General features: G+C 45.1%; 1 protein-coding gene across 7 annotated transcripts in view; it reads left to right on the top strand.

Moving 5' to 3' along the window:
- KCNAB2 (potassium voltage-gated channel subfamily A regulatory beta subunit 2) overlaps positions 1–26,465 on the top strand; it is a 118,274-nt gene that overhangs the window by 16,705 nt on the left and 75,104 nt on the right. Inside the window, exon 1 of one of the 7 annotated variants that reach the window (XM_005298429.5) lies at positions 7,559–8,126. The exons of the other annotated variants lie outside the window; for them this stretch is intronic. The gene's annotated coding sequence lies outside the window, so the exon portion shown is untranslated. Of the gene's footprint in view, positions 1–7,558; positions 8,127–26,465 lie in introns of those variants that run through there. 7 annotated transcript variants of the gene reach the window in all.

The following is a 26,465-nucleotide window of genomic DNA, read 5'->3' as shown; positions in this document are numbered from 1 at the left end:
GCCAAGGCAGCCCTCAACTGGACAAAGTTTGGGTGCCCCTGAGCTAGACAAACCCACAGTAGGAAATTCACATTGGAAGATTACCCGAGACCAGTGATAGGTCGGTTCAGTGTGACTCTGCGGCTCACGTGCCCTCTCTAATGGAAGTTGAATCCCTCACTGACTGTCCCAGTTTGCTCAACACACTGTCCTGGGCTCTCCCGTTACAGGGGCTGAGGAGAGCTAGATTAGACAATGGTATAGTTCAGTGATTTTCAACCAGAGGTATGTGTACCCCTCGGGGTACACACAGGTCTTCCAGGGGGGTACATCATCTCTTCTAGATATTTGTCTATGGAATTTTAGTTTGTACTGACTTTGCTAGTGCTTTTTATGTAGCCTGTTGTAAAACTAGGCAGTTATTTGTTTATACTGCTCTGTATACTAAACACTAAAATGTAAGTACAATATTTATATTCCAAGTGATTTATTTTTATAATTCTATGGTCAAAATGAAAAGCCAGCAGTTTTTCAGTAACAGTGTGCTGTGACACTTCTGTATTTGTATGTCTGATTTTGTAAGCAAGTAGTTTTTAAGTGAGGTGAAACTTGGGGGCACGCAAGACAAATCAGACTCCTGGAGGGGGTAGAGTAGTCTGGAAAGGTTGAGTGCCGCTGGTATAGTTTACTCAAATCTGCGGTGGGCCACCATGTTGTTGAAAGTGGCCTTTCTTGTGATACAGGCAGTGACTGGGAGCAAATCTCCAACATCCCAAATGAGATTTGAGCCTGGTTCAGCAGCTGGTAGGATGACAGGAGGCATGTTGCTGTTTTGTTTAAATGTTACACACTGAAGTTCATTTCATCTGCAGTAACTAATCTTCAGGATCAAATTTTTGAAATGTAGCTATCTTCTGTGGTTTTGGGCCTTAGTTGCCTGGTATTGAAAACTTGGCCCTTACTGCAGTGGTATATTATCCTCTTCTAACCTTCAGGGGTTTTGATCTTAAAAGAAAAGCTGCTTATAAATCCAGGAATCCTCATATAATCGTAGAAATATAGGGCTGGAAGGTCATTGACAGGTCGTTTAGTCCATCCCCTTGCTCTGATGTAGGACCAGGTAAACCTAGACATTCCTGACAGGTGTCTGTCCAACCTGTTTTTTTAAAAACCTCCAGCGATGGGAATTCCACAACCTCCTTAAGTAACGTGTTTCAGTTCTTAACCATTTTTACGGTTAGAAAGATTTTCCTGATATCTAACCTGAATCTCCCTTGATGGACAACTCAATGAAAACGTAGGCCAATGTGCAGCAGCAAACAAGATGCCAGGTTATATTAACAAAGGAGGAAGAGTATAATTCTGAAACTTTACATAAGTTAATAGTATGCCCTGACTTTGAGTACTCTGCTTATTCTGTTTACCCCACATCAACAGTGAGAGGAAATTAAAAAAAAAAAAAAAAAAAAGGGTTCCGAGAAGGACAGTGAGAATAATTAGAGGCATGGAAAGACTTCCTTATGAGAAGTGATTAAAAGATTAGGACTACAAAGATTAGAGAGGAGGCAAATAAGAGGGGACACAACAGAGGTGGGTCTGTGTATTTAAAAATGAATAGAAGAGGTGAATCAGGAGTTTCTATTTACCCTTTTTTATAATGATGGAACAAGGAGGTGCATCTCAAAAAAGATATACTGGCACTAGAAAAGGTTCAGAAAAGGGCAACTAAAATGATTAAGGGTTTGGAACGGGTCCCATATGAGGAGAGATTAAAGAGGCTAGGACTCTTCAGCTTGGAAAAGAGGAGACTAAGGGGGGATATGATAGAGGTCTATAAAATCATGAGTGATCTGGAGAAAGTGGATAAGGAAAAGTTATTTACTTATTCCCATAATACAAGAACTAGGGGTCATCAAATGAAATTAATAGGTAGCAGGTTTAAAACAAATAAAAGGGAGTTCTTCACGCAGCGCACAGTCAACTTGTGGAACTCCTTACCTGAGGAGGTTGTGAAGGCTAGGACTATAACAGCGTTTAAAAGAGAACTGGATAAATTCATGGTGGTGAAGTCCATTAATGGCTATTAGCCAGGACGGGTAAGGAATGGTGTCCTTCGCCTCTGTCTGTCAGAGGGTGGAGATGGACGGCAGGAGAGAGATCATTTGATCATTGCCTGTTAGGTTCACTCCCTCTGGGGCACCTGGCATTGGCCACTGTCGGTAGACAGGATACTGGGCTAGATGGACCTTTGGTGTGACCTGGTACAGCCTTTCTTATGTTCTTAAGAAGGTACCCAATAAAATATCAGTTTTATAAGTGTTGCCCTTTAATTTAAAGGGTTTTTTACATGTATAATTAACCCGTGGAACTCATTGTCACAATATATTGTGGAAGCCAAGAGTTTAGCAGGATTCAAAAAAGTTTGAGGTCTGGTCTACACTTAAAAGTTTTGCCAGCATAGCTGTGTTGGTTAGGAGTGTGGGGAAAAAAATCACACCCCTACCTTACATAGGTATGCTGGCAGAAGCTTTAATGTAGATGTAGTTATACCAGCATAAAAGTGTTTAGGCCGGTATGGCGTACTTTGTTCATGGAACTGGTATAATAAACCATACTGGCAAAATTTGCCAGCACAAGTTCCATCTCCACTAGGAGGGTTTTCCAGTAGAGCTGTCCTGGCAAATCCTTTCTAGAGTAGACAAGGCCTTAGACAGTTACATGGGTAATAATTACAGAAACATTAGATGGGATAAAACAATATGATTAATATAAACCCTCAGGCTTCAGGGCATAAGACACCCATAGCTACCTGTGGTTAGGAGGAAACTTCCCAGAGGCAGGATGTTCCTTATGGAGTTTCTTGCATTTTCCTCTGATATACTTTGGATTTACCACTGTTGGAGAAACGAGATGAGCCATCACACAGACCTGATAGGGAGATTCTTCATTCATATATCCTATATCAGCTGTTGTACAAAAGTAATCTGAACTCAGTGACCCCTGAAGCCAGGAACAGAGAGGACTTGGGCTTTTTCTAACCGAATACAGGTTTTCAGCCCAATTGGAATTAAATTGTGTATTTATCATAGCAGCACCTGGCAGTGCAGTTACAGTTGAGCAGCTGTGAGAGGTTCTTTTGTGTGTGTGTGTCCCTAGGATTCTCCCGGGGATTCTAATCGTGTTGCTGAGGAACAGGTGCCCACCGAGAATCCCAAGGAGGTCCCCAGTGTATGTTAGCTGGCTGTGCTCCAGAGACAGTTAGCTAGGCAGTGCTGAGGACGGGCAGAACTGTGAGGCTGCCAGGTCCTGGAATATAGGGCTGCAAGCTCTTCACTGACCATATCTCCTTGAAACATAATTTTTTTTAAAAAGAGTTCAGAGTTTGGGGTACCGCACTCAGCTGTAAGTCACTCCTTTGCAGCTTTTTGTGGCTTTACAGATTTCCCCCCGCCCGCCGTATGGATTTCTTTCTGTCGTTGCCCAATGAAATACCACGCAAATTGGAGGAACTGATTCCAAGGGCAGCAGTGAAACTCCGGGTACACCAAGTGCCATCAGATGCTCAAAGGAAAGAGACTGAAAGGCAGAGAGACACAATCTCCCTAGTAGTTCTTGTACAGGTGATGCGGGGTCACGTGCCCCCCCCTCCCGCCCCCCAGATTTCTGACAGGGTTTATATTTTTATTTCATTTTTGCAGGAGTGGGTTCAAAATACGCCCCCCCACCCCCACCCCACTATCAACAGTGATGGGTCATCTTTCGGTGGTGGTTTAACACTAGGAGGCAAAGTACATTCGGAAAGGAGAGTGCTTGACAAGTTGTTGTTTGTATTACTGTAGTGCCCGCAGACCTTACTGTGCAGTACAAACACGTAGTGAGAGAAAGTTCCTCAGAAATCGACACAAACAAGACAACGGATGGGAGGGGAAACAAAGGCACACAGATGACAAGTGACTTGCCCAAGGTCACTGAGTAGGTCTGCATCTGTGGCAGGGCTGAGAACAGAACCAGGTCTCCTGACTGCCCCGTCTGCCAGATCCCACCACCTCTCTGCAGCTGCTAGCATCCCCGCAGTACTGCAAACATTAAGAAGTTTTATTCAGCCTCTGCAGCCAGATTTTGAGAAGTGCCCAGAACTCCCTTGAGAAGGGCAGGAGCTGATGGGCTTGAGCACTTCAGAGGTTCTGGCCTTTTGTGTTCGTGCCGGCCACTGGTTTTAATGTTAAATCAGATTTCCAGCCGTATCAGTATTATTATCGCTGCACTGTTACAATAATATAGCACGGCTGTCTGTTTGAGGGCAAGTGTGGTTTAATTATAGGGATGTCTTTCCATTCTCTTCCAAACCACATGTCTCAGAGAAGAACATTCCAAGATGGCAAGGAAGTAAAAGCCAATTAACAGTTAGCATGCGCCGCGAGCCAGGATCTTTATTAAATGTCTCCCTCTAAAGAGAAATGCCCACGAGGCAATCTCGTCACCTGCTTGGAGAGCCGAACAACACAGAGGGAATTTATTCTTACAAGAAAAGGGCAGTTCCTACCCAATGCAATGCTACTGTCTGACTTCTGATGAAATGGAGAAATTAACCCATTTATTATCTGCAATACACTAGTGTGTAGAGAACCCAACTGAGATCCGGGCCCTGTTGTTCTACATGCTGTACAAACACATAGCAAGAGACTGACTCTGCAATCCAAATAGGCAAGACAGACAAACCGTGGGCGGGAAGGAAATATTATCCCCATTTTACAGATGGCAGAGTCAGAAATTGAATCCAGATGCCCTGAGTCCCAGTGCAGTGCCCTAACCACCCTACCGGGTTAGCCAATGACCCTCCACCTCCCTGGAGATACACCATTAGAAGAACTTGCTGTGTTTGCACCTTTAATTATAGAAAGAACAGGAGTACTTGTGGCACCTTAGAGACTAACAAATTTATTAGAGCATAAGCTTTTGTGGGCTACAGCCCACTTCTTCGGATGCATAGAATGGAACATATGTTGAGGAGATATATATATACATACAGAGAGCATGAAAAGGTGGGAGTTGTCTTACCAACTCTGAGAGGCCAATTAAGTAAGAGAAAAAAACTTTTGAAGTGATAATCAAGCTAGCCCAGTACAGACAGTTTGATAAGGAGGGTGAGAATACTTACAAGGGGAGATAGATTCAATGTTTGTAATGGCTCAGCCTTTCCCAGTCTCTATTCAAGCTTAAGTTGATTGTATCTAGTTTGCATATCAATTCCAGCTCAGCAGTTTCTCGTTGGAGTCTGTTTTTGAAGCTTTTCTGTTGCAAAATTGCCACCCGCAGGTCTGTCATTGAGTGACCAGACAGGTTAAAATGTTCTCCCACTGGTTTTTGAATGTTATGATTATGAATGTACGTGGCAGAGGGGCATTGCTGGCACATGATGGCGTATATCACATTGGTAGATGTGCAGGTGAACGAGCCCCTGATGGCGTGGCTGATGTGATTAGGTCCTATGATAGCCAACTCAATGAGTGTTGCAACCTGCACACGCAATCACTCCCAAGACAAATGCTCCTGGCCCCATCCAGCCCCTCACAGCTGGAGGGGTGTTTTCTGCAGTGGGGAGTTCCTGGAGGGACCAGCAAACGTGTAGTTTGGAAGCATGGGGCCAAGGCCAAAACAAGAGTTGCCTAAGCCTCACTGTACAGTATCTACAGCTGCCTTAGCTAGAATAGGAGGTGCTTTTCGTAGAGTCTTTGAGAAAGCAGCGGCAGTATGGGGCACTTTGGGGCCGATTTCCTACTGGTGTAGACAGGTGCTAGTGGGATTTCTCTGCAGGATATTTCTAAAAGTCTGGCCCTTAGCACTTACTGAGTGGACAAGTTTGCTCACTGAGATACAGACCTGGGGGTGGCTTCAGAATGTCAGCAACAGCATTATTCTCATTAGACCTAAGCAAGTCAGTCTGAAGACAATGTGTACGTTGCCCTGTTTTCACTTTTCTTCAGACCACAAGGAGCTGGTTTTTTGGGTGGGGAGAGGGGGTTGTTCTTCTGTTAACATCTGAAAAGATAGCCCAGACCAGAACAAAGTGGACATTTCTGATTCGGATCAGGTTTTGCTTGCTGGCTTATGCAGAGAGCTCTTCGACAATATTCATAGAGTCATAGATTTTCAGGCCAGAAGGGACTGTTATGGTCATCAAGTCCAGCCTCCTGCATCACGCAGGCCGGAGAGCTCCACCCCGCAGCTCCTGCATCAATCCCATCACTTCTGTTTTGTGCTAGAGCAGATCTTTTAGAAAGACTTCAGGTGGTGGTGACTTCCCCTCGGTTCCATAGCACTGCACTCCACGCAACCTACAGCTTTCTTGCATTCTTATGGCACTTGAGTCTGAGCTAGGTCCAGTGATGAAGAACAACGCAGTCTGGTGCCGTGCCATGCGTTCGTTATGCACACCTACGTTCAGCCTGTGGGTGAATATGATCCGTTCATCAGGTGCTTTGGAAGGTTTAGGTAGGTTTGGGGGCTGTGGTGTAATCTCTCTACCTTTGGGCCTGGTACTTTTCTTACTTACACGGGATAAGTCAGGAGTGATTCCACAGAATGGAAATTTTCTTTGTTTTTTGGGTGGGACCGGGAGAGTCTTAACAGGAGGATTTCCTCCCCACCTGTCCGCCTGCAGACTCCGGCTCACAACCTTCCTTTTCAGCTGAGATTGCCTGGGACTCATGTCGCTCTCCTTGCTGAACTGGCCAGAGAGACATCTGCAGATATTTTCATGCAGATCCCTTTTTGGTTCTTGCACTATTAAAAAGTAGTATTAGATTCTTTATCCACGTGACCTTATCTGAGCCTTCCTATACTCAGCTTGTGTTAACTGTGGTGACCCAGGTGTTCTGGTTTCTTTTCCTCTAGTGGGCATTCTAACGGTAGTGACCTTAACAAAAGTTTTGTTTGTTTGGGATAGCCCCAGGATGAACCCTATAATACGTGCAGCGTGGTCCAGTGGGTAAAGCAGGGGACAGGGAGCTGAGACTCCTGGGTTATTTCTGACCCGGCTAGTGTAGGGATTGCCTTGGGCAAGTTGTGTGTCTTCTCTGTGTCTCAATGTCTCCACCTGAAAGTTGGGGTTAGAACCTCCCAGTGCAGGATGAGAGGCTTAACTTATAGTTGTGAATGGCTTTGAGATGCTGGGCTAAAAGGCTCTGCAGAAGGGCAGCGTCTGTAATTGTTCTATCCTTCATTAACATTTCCACAAATAGTATAATGTCACCCCTGGAGTGTAGCACTGAAAACTCCTAAATTGCTTTTGAATTGGGGAGTAAATTGGGTCTGTGTTTTTCTTTCTCTTCCTCTGGTGCTGTGCACGTGTCAATAGGTCCAGTTTGCTGAGAAACCTTCTCAAGGCACTGTCCTAGCCTGGCTACTGGACTTGATGTGATTTAAATTAGGTAATCATAAATTTACTGTGCATATCACCTGCTTTGCCAGCTCTGCAGATCCCAATGTTAGAACTGCATTGTACTGGGAGTAGCAACGCAGTGGAGGCAGTATATAAAATCAGCCTGTGTGACACCTGGAAATGGAACAGTGTTCTTGTGAATCATTGTCGTTGCTCTGCTGCAGCACTTACACAGTTAAAAACAATTCCTTCTCGTGCCAAACAGCCCAGCCTTGGTGCATTAACAGTGGACAAATGAAGCAGTGTTGTGTTCTGATCCACAGTCTGAAGCACTTGTCAGTACAGTTAGTGAATATTGGCTGGCAGAGTGAAACTTGCCGAGTCAGGATTTGAGACCAGCGTAAGATATTTTTGCTGCAGTAATAGCAAAGGGTTTTATTTACTTCTGCCTGCGCTCCGTTGAATGGATTTCCGCCTGGCCGTGAGACTAGACTAACTGGCTGCTTTTTTTTTCAGAGAGTGAAAGGGAATGGGGTAAAAATAACAAAATAAAATACCTCCTGTATTTGCATCCAGCTGTCTTGGTTGCTCATAGTCCCAGTGGATTGGTACTTCACACTGTCTGTCTTCTAGGTTCTTTAGAACCTCCTTCTCTGCCAGTTTGTTTTTTAGTTGATTTTTTTTTTCAATTGCACATCTTCATTCCTGGAAAAAAATCCATTCAAAATTTGAGTTGAATTTTTGTGTCCTCTGATCATAAGGCAAGGTAGGTGCATTGCTTTGAGGTGATCCACGCTTTGAAAGGTCTAAAAGGCTTTTGTATACAATATCATTGTGCATTTTCATTTGTACTTCTCTAGCAGATACATTCCAGCAGGGAGCCTAACTGAGAGATTAAAAAATAAAAAAAGTGACATGTATTTCCACAGCTGCACATCAAGGAATTGTCTGTGCTCTGTTGCATAATGGGCAGTGTTGCTTTTGTGCTCAGATCGTTGTCACTTTTAAATGTTACTATAAAAAAACCCTTCTTTGAAATGTCATATCCGATCGTGGGATTTGGTGATGATTTGTGGAGGTTAGCAATGAAGGTTGCCTAAGCTTTAGAACGCACAAAAAAATAAAGTGGCAAGTTGCCACAGTTGTGTTGTAAATGAAATCCCTAAATAAAGAAGGTGCAGTTCTTCACTAGTTTATTCTTTGGAATGGATCATGAGCATAGACGTTTCCACAGCAGCTCATGAATTCATCGAAACCAGGAGTCCAGTGTCACAGAAGATTTTAAGCTGGCTAATGCCTGGCAAGACATTTTACCTAGTCCTGTAACAAAGAACTGCTCAGGTATAGAGGGGAAGCATGGTAAACAAATCACGACCTGGGTTTGAGGGGTCTGATAGAAGGTGAGAGAACTTGGAATGGCTGAGGTTGGGAGGTTGTTCATATGGAGGAGTGTGTGGAAGGAAGCTCTCTGTCGCTAACCTGCGTTGCATGAGGAGGGAAGGTATAGTAACATTGGCTGTTATGTCTAACATCACGATATCAGGTACAAGTATTGGACAGTATCTTTAATTGTCTTAAGTCGCATTTGTGGTGATGTCCCTCTTCATTTTGGCTATAATTAGAGCTTTTTGTTGTTAGATCCCGTAGAGCACGTGAACATGGGGTGTATTGTATTGACTCTGGGAGCTGTATTGTTGAATGCCTTGTGAAGCACCGTTTGAGTGAACCATTGCAAATGGGGCTGCCTCTTGGCACCAGGCAATGTACTGTGGGGCCTGGAGGATAACATGGCTGGGCACGGGCATGGCAGGTTCAAAGAGGAGTTGCAGTGTTTCCATGGAGCCCACGTCTGGGAATTAACCCCACACGGCGCAGCCCGGCTCTGCCACGGAGGGCTTTGTACTTCAGTGGCATGCCTCATTTTTGGCTTCTGGCTTTGAAAGAGGGTTTATTAAAAAGAACCTAAGTTCCGTGCTGAAACTTGGAGCAAGAAAGTGTCACGCTCCAGCGGGGCTTTACGCACTGCATTCATGGGCAAGCTGATGAAAATCTGCTCCTGGATGTACTGACGCACAGCAGGGGTTGTGGGTGGGGAGGGAGCTTCCCAGGCAAGGGGGAGCTTTCCCTTGTCCTCTCATCCCCCCCACCCTGGGCTGTTCATGGGCTGTGTGTGGAGGGGTCCTCCTCATTACACACCTGTGTACATGCTCCTCTCTTGCTGCAGTGAAGCCTCTGTGTTTTGGTCTTGGTTTATCTTCCGAACTCGTCTTTCCCCAAATCTCTCCGCTTTCTCTGGCAGTTACCACTGCAGCATCAGTGGTACCTCATCAGGAAAGAAGAGATCCTGCCGTTTCCGGACCAGCCCATGGTATGGCTGTGGGGGGGCCATACTCGTGTCGTGGGTGCTTGGTCTGCGGTGTGTGTTCACTGATAAGCCAGCGCGAGTTGGCTACTTGGTTCATTCTCTCCATGTTTGTGGCTAGCGGGCAGCAGAGGCTGTGTTTTATGGAGGCATCAGCTTGATTGCTGCACCTTGCCCATGGTGGCAGCCTACGAACTCCAGATCATAGTGGTAGAAGCTGGCAGGGCATTGTGCCGTGCAGCACTCGGATTGCCTGCCTTAGACAGGGAGTGAATGGATTTATTTCCCACCACCATCTCCCCACACACTACATCCCTGGTTCCTGTGAGGCCCACCCCCAACAGGGAGCTTTTAAAAGGGATTCTGGGGTCTGGTTCTCACTCTTTATCCATATGAAGTTGTATGTAGCGATCTGATAAGTGACTTGTATGTTGTGGGATTCCAGAAGCAAGAACCTGAGACATCTTCAGTATCGAAGTCCACTATAGCAGCTTCAGCGTTTCTCCCTGGTGCAATCACTTTAACCTGACTGCTTGTGAATGCTGTCTTTTGGAGCAGGGGCTTGCTGTCCTGCTCATTTGGTGTTGTGTAATGTAGTGTGAATGTGTGGCCTTTTCAGAGGCCAAATCCCATGAATGCAGGAGCTTGCTTGGGCTGTCTTTCCTCCACCTTCCCCAGGTGTGTGTCATCTTTGATATCTATCCAAGAGTAGAAATTTAAGGAGCTGGCTGCCCCCAAAAGGACGGCAAACCAAAGGACAAAGTGATTCTACAGAAGGAATGCCCCTGCAAGGTGTTCCCCATGTTCCTGTTCTGGCTTCAGCTACCAAATTTAGTAGTTAGAACTTTAGGACAAATTTCCCATGTGTGCCTGTACTGTCAAAGAGCAGAAGATCTGCCCTCAGTGTTGAGCCTTTTCTCCTCTTCCTTCCTCTCCCAGCCCATCCTGCTTCCCCTAGAAGGAGGAGGAGAGATTGGGGGGGGGGGCTCTAAGCACACTGCATTTGTTTTTGGCATCGGGGAATATTGGAAGCCTCTCAAGGTTTTACAGAATGGGAATACGGTGACTTGCAGAAGTAATGCCTTTAGCAATAGGTCACCTGCAGCCCTGGGCGGTTGAATGGCTTCTGTAAGTAGGAGGCACGTTGGCTGGGATACCGAGGTTACCCTGTGCTCCTGGGAAGTGCGGCGAGGCCACTAGCTCCACCTGAAATGAGGCAGGCTCAAGAGATGGGCCCGCTGAGTGCAGCGCCTCCGGGTACTGCACTGCAGTGCCGGCATTTGGAGCAAGCCCAAGTCTGAGCGAATTCCAAAGGCAGGGGGTCTTGATGGAAGACACCCTGTTGGCAGCTCCCTCTGGCTGTGGTGCCAGTGCCTCTCATGATGGCTCAGCCAGTGAGATGATCCAGCTCCCAGGCCATTTAGAGTTTCATGGATCAGCCTTTTAAGCTCGCCCAGAGAGTCCCTGTGTAACAAGCAGGGCACTGGGTGCTGCACCAGCGTCCATTTCAAAATAGATTTCAGGTGGCACTCCACGTAGAACGTGTTGCAGTCATGAGGTGTGTGGAGCAGGTATGGGTAACGTAGATCACTGCAGCCAAATAGGTGCGTGATCAAGAACATGTCGAATCTCGAACCCCATGCACCTCTCGATTAGGTCTGAGGTCCTAGGTGGATATTGAGGTTCGAAGTCTTTCAAAACAGCTGCTGATGCTGGACAGCAGACATCACCCAGAGGGTCTGGTTTGGGTGATCTGGAAGGACCTCAAAGCTCTGTGGCAGAAGCTCTTACACTTAGTTTTGTTTGTGCCTGATATGTTGCAATCTCCACCCATCTTCAGGGGTACGTTTCAGATTTACTGTTTTTGGAACAGTCTTTATGAACCAAGAGCTAATGTTGACCCATTGACTTCTGAAATACTTAGGACTTGAATTGTGGCAGAGCTTTTTTTACATTAGAAAAATCCTAAATTGTGGGCAAGAACAAGGAGGCTTTAGTGCAAGGATTTCCCAAACTGCCAGATTTTGGGGTCTCCATTTAAAATAAAACTGTACTGCTTTTGCCACTGCAAAGGATTTTGTGCGTGTGTTATCGTTGCACTATTGAGGTTTATGTTGCTGCCTCGCATAGAGTAGCAGCAGCCGGTGCTCTTGTCCTGGTGCTGACTGATTTCAAGATTGCAAATGCGCCGGTGTAGTTAATATAAGAGGAGAGGAGGATACAGCAAGGGAGGGAACCTACTCACAAAAATATTCCGTTTCACAAACAAAATACTTAACAACATTTTCTAGGCCAGTCGTTTCTGCATGTTAATCTGTACATGGCATGTGTGTGGGCAAAGGTGTTTGCACGGGTTAATCCAATCACCCAGGTGCTGTGCAAAGACTTTCCCTTCCCTTAGAGCAGGGTTTGCATGTATTTCATGGAAAAGTACCTTTCTCCCACCCCCCCTGTAAATAAGGGATATTTGTGTAATACTGCAACCTGTCATAGTTTGATCCTTGGAGGCCTGGGTTGTAAGGGGCTGTATAAGTGCCCTTTGGTTGTTACCACCTGTTGCTGAAGAGCACCATTAAAGGTGACTGACCATTCTTCTCTCTGCTTCTGCTTTTCTTGGCGTGTGAGGTGCATCCTGACAGCACAACTGCATCCCCCTGAATTCTGCTTTTAGAATCCAGAGCCTCGAAGAACAGAGTGAACGCCAGGGGAGGAGGGCAGAGGGAACACCGAAGGCATCAGGAGCTCTCCAAGTTGAGCTGCCAGGTGTTCCCGGCTTTCAGACTTCTCTAGTGAACCCTGTTATGCTTCAGAAAAGCTATCAAGGCAATGTGCTTACACCTGTGATGTTTCTACCCTGATATGTATTATTGACTCTCTCCATTTCGATAATAAGGAATATGTTTAAACCCCAATTGGCAAAGGCAGGAGGAGTGGAAGTGGTGGCGAAGCTCTGGACTGTGTGAGGATGCACTGTCCTGCCAGGAATAGCTGAGAGCTTCCATTTCTCTTTATTTTCCCAAAGATGATCGTCCTAGCCTCTTGGTGCAGTTCAGGAGTGGCATGCAGACCAGGGGTTGCCCAGGATTGCTTGGCTAATTGAATATCTGATCGGGTACCTTTCCCCGTTTCTCAGCAAGACAGGTCAGTCATGTCATCCAGTCTCCCACATGTTGTGAATGGTGACATATGGGTTAACACAAGCAGTGTTTGTGATCCAAGTGCATTGTGAGACATGGAGTCCCTTCAGCCCCAAGAGAAACAAACCAGACTTTCTCCTCCTCAAGAGAGTATGCATTTTAGAGTGTGACACTGATAAAGCGATCATCTTGGGGAAAGAGAATGGATGATACAGACTTGATTTCATTAATTCTGGGTGTAGTTTCAAATTCTTGTGTTGTAAGGTCTGCTGTAGGACCCTGTTTTGTCAGGTTTTCACACTGGAACTGAGTTTTAAAACTTCTCTCAAGTTAGTTTTTTATATGAGAGCAACTTTCTCTGTTCTCCCATAGCTCCCCCTCTCCCCTCTCAGTCCTTTCTTAAGCGCCAGAACTGTCCCTGCCGAGCTGTAGTGTCACTTTTAGTGCACACTGCTGTCACGGGCAGAGCTACTGTGATTCAGAGGTCAGCCGCAGGCTTCACAGCTAGGAGGTTCCTAATGTCTCCGTTTTTGACCACATTGGTAAAAGATTAAATTCTTTTAAATGTCAGGTGTTTGGGCTTTTTCCTCCTTAGTATTCTTCCTACCTTTTCATGCGGTTCTGATGGGACATGCAGAAGCAGGGTGAACTGAGCTGGAAACATTCCCCCTATCAGGAGACCCAGAGACACTTGCCTACCGGTTTGCTCACTTCTCCTCTGTAGCTGCCTCTGCATCTTGAGTTCCATCTTTGGGGCATTGAACTTTGAAAAAGTTGAATTTTGTGTGAAGATGTGCCTGTATCTTTTCCTCAGTTACCTAGAGATGCTCAGAGACCTGCATGGTAGAGTACATGAACGCAGCAGCTCTGACTTGCTGTGCTGTGAAACCGTCCTGTTACTATTCTCTAACTTTTTAATCCGCACGCACAGCCCCTGTTGTCCATGTACCAAGTGTACAGGCCCTTCAGGACTGGGGCGGTTCTCTGAGCGGCTCAAAAAGAGAGGCAGGGCAGGTTTCTTGCCACCTGTTAAAAGTCATGCTTCTGCAAATCCCACCAATGCTGCAAAACATTTTTGGATTTCTTGACATCCCACCATTTGTCAGTCTGCATAAATTATGTAACCACAAAGATCTGTGGACTCAGACAAATTTCTGGTTAGTGACACTTAGCTTATATAGAAAAATGGTTGTTAGCTAGCAATGCATAAATAGCAGTAGTCGCATCATTTAAAAATGCAAAAATTTGTCAAGTATAAAAAATAAAAACAAAGCATAAACTACCCAGGAAGCATAATGTATTTTAATGTGGTTTTAAATAATGTGGAGTTAAATGTGGGGGGGAGATAGGGATTATGGATTTGTCACTAAGTCACGTGCTGTGCTGCTAGGCTTACAGTGAGGCATGGCTAGAAATCTCAGTTACCAGGAAACTACCACACTACTTTGTGGTGTCTGTTTGCGAGAAGGTGGTATGAAAGGATTAGACTTAAAGCCTCCAATAGAGAGAATGTATCTGTTACTGCAGATCTTCCCTGTGTCAGTTCTTTAAATCTCTATTCAAACTGCACTGCTCCCCTCTGCCCCATGTTCAGATTCTTTTAATCGACGTAAACCACTAAAAAAAGCATAGTTTCTCTAACTAAAAAGGTTGATTTCTGAAACACCATTTAAAGAATGACAGACGTGGACTCCTGGTTTGATATTATAACATCATAGCCTGTTCAGGGGGCTGAATTTTAATGTAGAGGATTCCGGGGGACCCTCCATGCCGCGGCAGCTGAGTGCCTCTTTAATGAATTCACCACCATCACAGATGGAGAAGCTAACTCAGCAGAGGCGGCTCAAGGCAGTCTGGCACCCTATGCAAAACTTCTGTGTGCCACTCCTCTCCTACCCCACTACTGAAACCACCCCTCCCTGGGGTGCGCCAGATCATAATGCCACCCACTCGAATTTGGCCTGGCTGCTCCCAGAAATCTGCCTTTCTAGGCAGCTGCCTAGTTTATCTATAGCTAGAGCGGACTTTGCAGTTCAGGCAGAGAGAGACTGGTAGCCAGATTTTCAGAAAGGCTTAGTGCCCAGTAGCTCCCATTAATGCCTCGTCCTAGACTAGGATAAACAATGTGGTGTTAGCTAACGTGTTCTCAAACTAATGCATTTGAAAAGCCTACTATAGATAAGGCCGCGTGTACTGGAACTCCTGCTAAGCTGCTCCTGTTAGAGTTTGGCTCCCCAGCGCTTTGTCTAAAATAGACTTTTCACACGTCTTCACTCCACATTCTATTACACCTTTGTCCTCGTCGAAACAAGGCTGAAATAGGAGCTGAGGTCACTTGAAAATCTGAACAGAATGAACTTTTCCAAGGACTCTCAGGGGGTCTATTAAAGAACCAGGAATTGGGATCTCCCAAGTCCCAGTCCAGCATCTTACCCACAAGACCATCCTTTTTCCTCAGTGGACTCCTGTCCCCGCTTCCTTGGCATTTCAGTGCTTCTTTTTAGGCTAGAGGCCGAAATGTGCTTTGTCTCAGAATGGGAGAGAGGCTCCACCTGCCCCAGTACAGTAGAATCTCAGAGTTCCGAACACCTCGGGAATGGAAGTTGTTCGTAACTCGGAACAGAACGTGATGGTTGTTCTTTCAAAAGTTCACAACTGAACATTGACTTAATAGCTTTGAAACTTTACTGTGCAGAAGAAAACTGCGGCTTTCCATTTATTTTTAGTAGTTTGTTTAACACCACACTGTACTGTATTTGCCTTTTGTTTGTTTATTTTTGGTCTCTGTTGCCTCCTGATTGGCTACGTCCAGTTCCAAATGAGGTGTGTGGTTGACTGGTCAATTTGTAACTCTGGTGTTTGTAACTCTGAGGTTCTGCTGTATTTTTGTCTCCAGAAAAATGTGACAGACCTGTGTTAGCTTTTTGTAAAGCAAAGGTGTGTGAAAGATTCCCTCCCCTCATTTTCACAAGGGCTTTTAGATACATCACTCTGCATATCAACAGCTTTCCCTGTATTTCCGTGCGTTAGCCCAGAGCAGTTAATACAATAACTCTAACTGTAATGGATTTTCAGCTAAGCCTTTAAGACTGATGAAACTGAAACTGGTTATAATGGTTTTAAGCAGGCTGAAGAGAAATATAAAATGACTGGGTCAGAAGAGACGAGTGATTTTTGGCAGTCATTTTGATCTACAGAGAACCTTGATTCACATGTAAAAATAAAGAAAGAATACAATTTGTCTTTAAGAGAGCAGAGACCCCGGCATGCCAGACTGATGGGAGCAGTTGGGAGCATTATTCACAGAAAATACCTTTTAGGGAAAATAATTGAAATAACACACACTATTATTTTTGGATGGAAAGCTGTGTGTGTGAAAGAACATGGGATTAAACATATACACTGTCTGCTGCTGCACATGTGCAGTGATGATGATTTAAATTGCTGCTAACCCTCCTTTGAGGTTTTCGAGACTGACTGGTGGATGGAGGGGTCTGAAGGGCAACATACAAGGGCACAGCTCCGAACCCTTGCTAGAAAATGAGTTTCCTGAAGCCAAAAAAGTTACATTTTGTGTCTGCTCATCCTTTGATGTCGGGGGAGTCTTTTTGTTGACTCCATTGGGCTTTGCATCAGACCCCAAGTTCAAGACCAAGGACAAAGGGCTACAATTTTAAAAAGATGTTATGAAAGTTGCAGTTTTCCTTCCACTACTGGTGGAGTGGGGGTGGGGGTGGAGGAGCAGAGGGAGGGAAATTGCCCATAGTGTGCCTGCGGTATGAGGGGTAGATAGGGACCTGTCTGGAGACTCAGTGAGCAGCAGGGTAGTTAGAAGATAGTTACTGTGAATCTAGACAGCTGTACAGTCTGTTTATCATAATGCTGCAGTTCCTATATCAAAGAAGTGGAAATAATTACAGTTAAGCAATGGAAACCAATCGGCACCCACTGTCAGTAAATGTAGAGGTTAAAAGGAATATAAAATAGGTGCATAACAGACCTATTGACTCTTATCTCCTTTAAAGCAGCAGGCAGCAAACGGAGATTGCAAGGTAACCAACCATGTTGACTCCTGCATGCATAAAAGAACACCACCAGCTTGCAAACTGCACTTCTGCCTGTAAACTCTTTCCCAAGTTACTGTTAGGAACATAGGAATTGCTGGATGAGATCAGACGCAAGGTCCATCTAGCTCAGTATCCTGTCTCTGACAGTGGCCAGTACCAGATGTTCCAGAGGAAAGTATAAGAACCCCCACACTCGGCATATATGGGATAATCTGTGCCCCCCACGTTGTCTCACCCAAGTCTCTGATAGGTAAAAATAGCCCTGAAGCATGAGGTTTAATGTCCCTTCTGAAATTTTTGTTAGCAAATAACTATTAATACTCTGGGTATTCTTGAATCTTCCAAAGTTTTTGGCTTCAGTGACGTCCTGTGTCGGTGAGTTCCACAGGCTAATTTTGCATTGTGTGAAAAACAATTTCCTTTTATCAGTTTCAAATTTGCCATGTTTTAATTTCCTGGAGTATCCCCATGAACCTGTGCTATGAGACAGGAAGAACTGAAGCTCGTGATCTACTTTCTCTATAACTTTAATTATTTATATATTTTTATAATGGTCCTTCTTATTCATTTCCTTTCCAAGGTAAACAATCCCAATCTTTTCCATTTATCTTCATTATGTAAGTTTTTGCATGGTCCTCATCATTATCGTTGCCCTTCTCTGAACCCCCTCCCCACATGTCCATTTTGAGATGGGGTGACCAGTAGTTCACGTGCTATTTCAGATGTTCTCTTGAACACTAAGATTCCAGTAACTGCAAGAGATCAGAGAGAAAAATTCTTTATTTCTTCAGTCTGCTTGCTTTGTGCATTTGACAGCACGTTGTATAGTCAGTTTCCCCATTTCCCCTCTATCATGCAGTACTTCCTGTCATGTGGGCCAAATGCTTCTCTCGTTTATACAGTTGAGAGTCTCCTGTTACTTCACAGGCTTCAGTGGGATGACTCTGGATTTACGGGAGTGTTTCTGAGAGAGAATTGGGCCCATTATGTGGGTCTTTCACTCAACAAAACAGGGAAGAAGAAAACATTTAAAGATAGGCCTATGCCATAAAACCACAACACTTGGCAGGGCGCTAAAAGACGCGGGCAGTATCGGAAACTACTTTGAACTCAGCTGACTCGGTTTCAAGTTGATAGTGTTCCTTTTTCATTTGCCAACCTGATCTCAGCAAGGCACTTTACAGACACCTTTTTGCACACTGCATTCGTTGTGAAAATAACAAAAATCACCCTGAATTTTAATCACTTATGTAACTATCGGAGGTCAAGGAGAACTGGTGTGTTCAGTTGCACTCACAACAGTGTTTAATTAGAGGGAGTGTTGCACTGGAGCAAACTATGCAGTTTCTGCAGCAAGTATTTCTCTTCCCCCCGGCCGCCCCCTGTTCCCTTTGCTGTATCAGATGTTTAATCTGAGCCATCGCCCTTTGACGAAGTCTGTGTTCTTTTCTGGTGACAATGCTCTAATGCTCTTTCTGCCATAGTGGTCAGCGTTCTGTGAGAGACCTCATTTAAAATATCCTGATATTTTAATCTGTGTGGGATAAAAGCAGTGGGGAACAAGAGAAGTCCAAGGATAATCAGGGTTGAGTTGAGGCCTGATAAACTGGAGGTTTCCCTCCTCCCCAACCTGAAAGTCCCTCTCTAAGTGACATTGAGAGAGCGTTGTCAAGGTTTTGTGCTAAAAATTGGAACAGGAAGTAGGCCGCCCATCTCTCTCATCTTTTAATTATAAGCAGTGTCTCTCGCTGAGGCACTGCCAGTGGTTTTGCTTTACGTTTTACATCACTGTAGCTTTCCCCAGAAATCTCCTTGAAATTGCACCTTGGCTGAGCCTTTGTTAATCTTTTTGTGCAGCAAATAACTTTTTGTTTAATCTGGATGGGATAGAAACAAATTGCGTTGGCTTGTGTAATGTCAGACAAGCTTTTAAACCCAAGTGGTTTCTATTAAATGAGAAGAGCAGAATCATTCCATCCTAACTATTCCTACCCCCAGCAGAGCAACAAAATAGCAGCTAGTCAGCTTCTTTTGAAGTGCTGTGTTGAAAATTAGAGGCATTTCTGTGCAGTGTTACTTGGCTGTGGGTTGCTTGGTAATATGACATGATGCTGCATTTCCTGACTTCTAGTAATACTCAGTCAAACCAAAGAGATGTTTCAGTGAATTGCTAGTTCCTTTTTTAATATTAAGGCTGATGTTCATGGAAAATTTTAAATAACGGCGCATCCTGTTGTTTTGCTAGCTTTCTGTCTTGGTTATGGCAGCTGGATAGTTCAGTAGGGCTCTCTCGGCTAGCCTAATTGAAGAATTGTAATTTACTAGTCGTTTGGGAATGGGTTGTCATCAAAACAAAAGTGATCCCAATGAAACTAAAATCACATTGAAAACCAAAGACTGCATCACCTGTTAAATTACACAGTAGCTAGAGCATAGCTGAAAAGAACCAGCCAAAAACTATATAATAATTGTGCAAATCAAAGTAATATTGCTGCCTCAACTAAAATGTCAAAGAAATGGAAGATCTCTTCCTGAAGGGTCCCCAGACGTTCCTTGCCGGGCATTCCAGCATCACTGTCCCTTGCTGGATTACTTCTTCTATGTTTGTCTAAGGCTCCTTGACTGAGAATGCTTGGTCTGCCGAAGTTATCCAGCAGAAGGGCCAGCACCAATTTGATACCACCCTGTCTCAGCAGTCAGCAGGTGTTGTTTATACCCCTTGTGCGTGGGGGAGGTTAACTGGGATTTTTGCATGTTGGACGAAAACAGTCGTTCTACTGTCCTCAAATGGAAGAGCAGAGTTCAAAGCCCAGAAGTTCCAGGTGGGATTTCACCTTCCTCCAGAACTTCATAGCCAAGAGGCCACTGATAGTCTTGCCTCTTGTCCGTCAGGAGCACTCAGCAGCGTCCACCCTACCCATTTCACCATCCCGGAGGGGTCAGTCGTGGGTGGTAAGTGTGTGACTGTCTGACGCTCACAGTTACTGTATGGCTTGGTTTATGTGGCTTGGTACAAGTACTAGGTCCTCCAGGCAGAGCCTGAGTTAAGCATTCTTTGCTTGCCTCTCCATTGGCAGCGCTGGGAATTCTGTCGGTCTGAGGTATCTCTCCAGATCCCATCACCTCGCAGTCTGTAATGCATTTATCTTCACAGCATCCCCTGGAGGCAGGGCAATGCCATTATCCCCACTCTAGCAATTAGGAACTCAGGCACAGAGAGATGAAGTGACTTGCCCAAGATCACACAGGAAGTCTGTGGCAGAGCCGGGACTTGAACCCATAAGAACATAAGAAAGGCCGTACCGGGTCAGACCAAAGGTCCATCTAGCCCAGTATCCTGTCTACCGACAGTGGCCAATGCCAGGTACCCCAGAGGGAGTGAACCTAACAGGCAATGATCAAGTGATCTCTCCCCTGCCATCCATCTCCACCCTCTGACAGACAGAGGCTAGGGACACCGTTCCTTACCCATCCTGGCTAATAGCCATTAATGGACTTAACCACCATGAACTTCCTTGTATTTGTTTTAAACCTGCTGCCTATTAATTTCATTTGATGACCCCTAGTTCTTGTATTATGTGAATAAGTAAATAACTTTTCCTTATCCACTTTCTCCACATCACTCATGATTTTATATACCTCTATCATATCCCCCCTTAGTCTCCTCTTTTCCAAGCTGAAGAGTCCTAGCCTCTTTAATCTCTCCTCATATGGGACCTGTTCCAAACCCCTAATCATTTTAGTTGCCCTTTTCTGAACCTTTTCTAGTGCCAGTATGTCTTTTTTTAGATGAGGAGACCACATCTGTATGCAGTATTCGAGATGTGGGTGTACCATCGATTTATATAAGGGCAATAATATATTCTCAGTCTTATTCTCGATCCCCTTTTTAATGATCCCTAACATCCTGTTTGCTTTTTTGACCGCCTCTGCACACTGCACGGACATCTTCAGAGAACTATCCACGATGACTCCAAGATCTTTTCCCTGACTTGTTGTAGCTAAATTAGCCCCCATCATATTGAAATTCTTCACAGTCTGCTTTGGTCTTAACTATCTTGAGCAGTTTAGTATCATCTGCAAACTTTGCCACCTCACTGTTTACCCCTTTCTCCAGATCATTTATAAATAAGTTGAATAGGATTGGTCCAAGGACTGACCCTTGGGGAACACTACTAGTTACCCCTCTCCATTCTGAGAATTTACCATTAATTCCTACCCTTTGTTCCCGGTCTTTTAACCAGTTCTCAATCCATGAAAGGACCTTCCCTTTTATCCCTTGACAACTTACTTTACTTAAGAGCCTTTGGTGAGGGACCTTGTCAAAGGCTTTCTGGAAATCTAAGTACACTATGTCCACTGGATCCCCCTTGTCCACATGTTTGTTGACCCCTTCAAAGAACCCTAATAGATTAGTAAGACACGATTTCCCTTTACAGAAACCATGTTGACTATTGCTTAACAGTTTGTTTTTCTATGTGTCTGACAATTTTATTCTTAACTATTGTTTCGACTTATTTGCCCGGTACCGACATTAGACTTACCGGTCTGTAATTGCCGGGATCACCTCTAGAGCCCTTTTTAAATATTGGCGTTACATTAGCTAGCTTCCAGTCATTGGGTACAGAAGCCGATTTAAAGGACAGGTTACAAACCTTAGTTAACAGTCCGCAACTTCACCTTTGAGTTGTTTCAGAACTCTTGGGTGAATGCCATCTGGTCCCGGTGACTTGTTACTGTGAAGTTTATCAATTAATTCCAAAACCTCCTCTAGTGACACTTCAGTCTGTGACAGTTCCTCAGATCTGTCACCTACAAAAGCCGGCTCAGGTTTGGGAATCTCCCTAACATCCTCAGTCGTGAAGACTGAAGCAAAGAATCCATTTAGTTTCTCCACAATGACTATCATCTTTAAGTGCTCCTTTTGTATCTCGATCATCCAAGGGCCCCACTGGTTGTTTAGCAGGCTTCCTGCTTCTGATATACTTAAAAAACATTTTGTTATTACCTTTGGAGTTTTTGGCTAGCCGTTCTTCAAACTCCTCTTTGGCTTTTCTTATTACATTCTTGCACTTAATCTGGCAGCGTTTATGCTCCTTTCTATTTGCCTCACTAGGATTTGACTTCCACTTTTTAAAGGAAGTCTTTTTATCTCTCACTGCTTCTTTTACATGGTTGTTAAGCCACGTAAAAGAAGCAGTGAGAGATAAAGACTTCCTTTAAAAAGTGGAAGTCAAACCCAGGTTTCCCAAGTTGTAGGAGGATGCCTTCCCCTCTGAAAACAAAATGTGCATGAAGCTTTTCCATTTGTCATTTATTCCTCCAAACTCCTGCGACATCCTGCCCTCTTGTAGCATCCAGAGCTTGTGTCAATTGTTAGCTTTGTGTTTGTGATTGATAAGCTAAAAAACCTGAGTCCCTAACACCTTTCTGTGGGTTTGGGAAAAGGAGAATGTTATGAAAGGGATGAGCCACTCAGCATGGATGTCACCTTGAGGTTATCAGTTCTGTTTTGGCATGATCACTCAGCATGACCAGGGAATGTCTCAGGTTGCCACTGAGCACTGTTCTTCCATTTCTGTTTTCTTTTGTCAGCTTCCTGTGTCTTGTTTTAGAGGCTGTGGCTCCCCCAGGTCTCGCTGAGAAACAGCTCATTTGGAAAGTTCATTTCACCCTGAGAACACCAGACACTGACAGTGTAGGGGACCAAGCACACCACTGAGTCAGAAACAGCTGATGGGTTTGGACATGGGCGTTTTAAATGTTATAACTATAAAATTAAGTATCAGAGGGGTAGCCGTGTTAGTCTGAATCTGTAAAAAGCAACAGAGAGTCCTGTGGCACCTTGCCTTGCATCTGAAGAAGTGAGGTTCTTACCCACGAAAGCTTATGCTCCCAATACTTCTGTTAGTCTCAAAGGTGCCACAGGACCCTCTGTTGCTTTTTATAAAATTAAGGAACTTCTGGAGTGGCCAACAGAGAGGATAGTGATTGACCGTACGCTGTCGACACTGAAGGAAGGAGGAATTGGTTTGCTTGCTGTGTGCCTGCAGCACAAAGGATGTTTGAGGTTGCAGTTGTGAAATCAGGCACTCTGGAACGGAAGAAAGAAACTGCCGTTGCCTTTCTGCTGGGTGTAGGCTGCTTTATGTAGCTGGTTTTCTGTTATCAAAGAGTAAGTGAAACTGCTCAGGACCGATGTGACTGGCCTAGCTGTGAGGGTGGGCCGTCTCTCCGTGTCCTCCTGCGCAGTGAGTGTCCCAGCGCCGTGTAGTGCAGGGCAGTAGTCTAGGAAGGCTGGATCATCTAACTATCCAAACTCTAGGTAGGTTGCTTGCATGTGGCCTTCCAGCCTCTTCTCCTCTGTGACTGTGCAGATAGAGCTATCGGTGCATTGCTCACAACGATTGCAGGGCTCACAGCTCTCGTGGTTCAGTGTCAGTGGCTGACCAATTCTCCCCCTCCTCCCCCCTTACAGTATCTTGATAAGATGAAGACCCTCACATATGCCATTTTCACATTACTTCTAAGAGGAGTGTATGCTTGCGTTTCTGCTTGCCTTTAGATGAGGTTAGGAGGATTTTCCTCTCATTAAGCTACAGTGTAGCTTTATAATAACCAGAGATGGACAAACTCTCTGCGAGTTTCAAAATGGCCAGAAGAAATGAGGCACCCAATTCCCATAGATATTTCAATGAGATCTGGGTGCCTAACTCTCATAGGCTATTTTGAAATTCCCAGCTTTGGCTGACTTCAAACCCTACCAAACTGGACCCCTCACTTGTGAAACGTGTGATGCACTTTTGGATCCTGTAGAAACAATTCACTGGATTCCCATTTTGCTTAGGAGTGAGGTCGGGGGGAGACAGATTTTCTGGTGGAAAGTCAGTACAGCACTGGTACCATATGTAGGGTGCTTGAGCTTTTGTGGGAGCTGCTCTGATCCTTTCAGCTAGGAAAAAAAGCACGTGGTTTGTTGGGGCGGATTGGTTTACATTGCAGGGGGGAAAGGGGTTGTGAATTCAGAGGAACTTTAGGAAACTTGCAGAACATAGTTTGAGGTTTGCAAAGCTTCAGCCTTGACAGGGTTCACCCCTTTCCTAATGGTAACCAAAGAACATTGCTGCTGAGAAGTGGCCTAAGGAAGCGAACAGTAGCTCATATTCTCCTGTTTGCCTTTCTGCAAATACAGTGGCCGTGGTTTTCTTTACTGCAGCATATGTGGATATTTGTGGAGCCATACATTGGTTCATACAAAATCGGCTGTTGACTGGGGAGAGAGGCGGGGGAGGGAGGGCGGAAGGAGGGCGTTGGGGTTGAATCTCTTCCTCAATTTTTTTTTTTAATGGACCAAGTGAGTCTATTTTTAGACAGCAGCTATCCATGAGCTCTAGACACATGTAGAATAAAACACACACAATTTACAACACTAACTTAGACTCTGGGTTAACCAGCTTACCCCATCAGGAGTCTCACTGTCTGACTAGGATAATGCTGACCACTTCTGATATTATTTGCTGTCACATCTTGGAGCCTGGGTTCTTCTCCCCTGTCCCCCACGCACACACCCATGCATCTTAGGCTGTGTTTCATGTTAACATCCTCCTGGTACCCCCCATGCATCCCACCAGTTTTGAGCAGCTCTGTTTGCAGCCCTTGTTCTGTCTGCTCAGGTACTGTGTGCAACATGGGGTGCTTAAGAGAGAAACAGCCACCCCGTTTCCCATCCCTTCCCCCTTCCAAAGACTCCAGCATCATTAGACTCCACAAGCTCTCCAGTCCCCGTTAAGAGATGAAAGCGCCCTCTCTCCGCTATTATTATGCAACAGTTAATTTGGGCTGTGCAGTGTTGCAGGTGGCTGCTGTTATTTCCCTGACTTGCTCCTGTTCGGAGCCCTGCCGGTTTGGTGCAGGGGCTGTAACTGGTACTACGTTATTTGCAGCGTCGTGTCTCTGGAGGGATTGGTTACTCGACTGATGCAGTTGATTTCTATTGGGTAGCACTGGCTGCAGAGCAGCTGGAAGTCTATTCAGCATTCCAGTCAGGTCGGAGGGGTGTGTGTCTGGAATTCAGAGTTACTGAAGAAAGCTAGACCAGGATTCTGGAAATATTTCATTTCCTATGTGGGATGAAATTGGCTAGTTGATTCCAGTGTAAAGGAATTTTTGTGGGAAGAAAAGACTGCTTACCTTAAAAACATAATTTTAAAAAAGTAATGTGTATAAAAGAGCACTGAATTTTGCTATAATCCTGACCAAAGCTAGGAGAAGAGACTTGACAGCAGATGGCACTGGCTGGATACAGAATTAAAAGGTGACATGCAGTTCTCCCCCAAAAAAGTATTAAATGCAGCAAAACTGTGCTTCCCTCTGATGAGCCCAGTGGAGGAATTGGAAGCAAGTGGGATAATGCAGGATAAACATATCAGCAAATTTGATTTCCTTAATGCATTTTATTAAATTTCATTTCAAGTTATTTGAAGGGCAGGTTGAAGGGTGACTTATATGGTCTGGCTCTGTGCTGGCTGCCTAGAAACCTATGAAAGAGAAGGTATTTGTTTCATGCCTTCAGCCCTGCATAGATTGCGGGTGTTTCATCGTTTTCACACTTGGCTTCCTCTCCTCATTTTCTGCCCCTGCTGTACTGATGCGTGGGCCTGCTTGCCCAGCCTTAAGGAGCCTGTGTCTCCACGCTTTGCTGTGTGGCTTCCCTCCAGAGCGAGCGGTTGTTGGTGAGGTGTTGCTGTTTCTTTGCATGGGGTAGAGGGTATTGTTCTGAGCGCTTTGGTTTCACTGGCAGGGAGGGGGAATGATGGTGAACTTCTCGGGTTGCCTGTTGACTAGTTAGAGCTGCATTCTCATTGCACTGTGTGCGTTGGTTTGTGATATTCTCTTTCACTCTGACCTGCTTGTCCCACCTGGAGAGGGAGAGCAGGGACAGGGAGGGAGGAGGCAATGGACCAGGCAACATCTCCTTACTCTGTTCATCTGACATGTGTAGTGTGAGCTCCCCCCCATCACTCCGGGGGGCAGAGCATAATTTGTTCTTCAGTGACCTATTTTACAACATGCTCCTTTGGGTAGAGAATGTGTTTTACTACCTTCCTGCCCACCGTGCCTTGGGTAGAACTTGCTTGGCAGTTCCCCGGTGGTATTTGTGTTGTTCTGTTTTTAATGCTAACTTCGTCTAATTGGAGAAAGCCATAACAGTGTGAAGGACTCGTTGCAAGAGCAGTGGACTAAAATCACGGAGCAACCAGACTACACGTACACAAATGCGCTCTTGCTAGCGACCTTCGCATCTGAGGGTTTATCTTCACATATAGGAGAGCTCCTGTTGGCATATTTAAGCCACCTCCCCGAGAAGCAGTAGCCGTGTGAATGGGAGAAGCCCGTTGTCCATGCACGGGGTTAGGTCGGTATAACTGCATCGCTCACGGGTCTGTGCTATGGACCTGGCCTCAGGCTGCTCTAGCTGTAACCAAAGGAAATAACAGGTTTAAAAGACAAAGGCAAAAGAAACCAAATATCATGTTTTT

The sequence above is a fragment of the Chrysemys picta genome, chromosome 21, assembly GCF_011386835.1.
Source record: "Chrysemys picta bellii isolate R12L10 chromosome 21, ASM1138683v2, whole genome shotgun sequence".
NCBI lineage: Eukaryota > Metazoa > Chordata > Testudines > Emydidae > Chrysemys > Chrysemys picta.
Note: the sequence above shows the minus strand (reverse complement) of the source record. Positions and strands in the feature narration are given on the sequence as shown.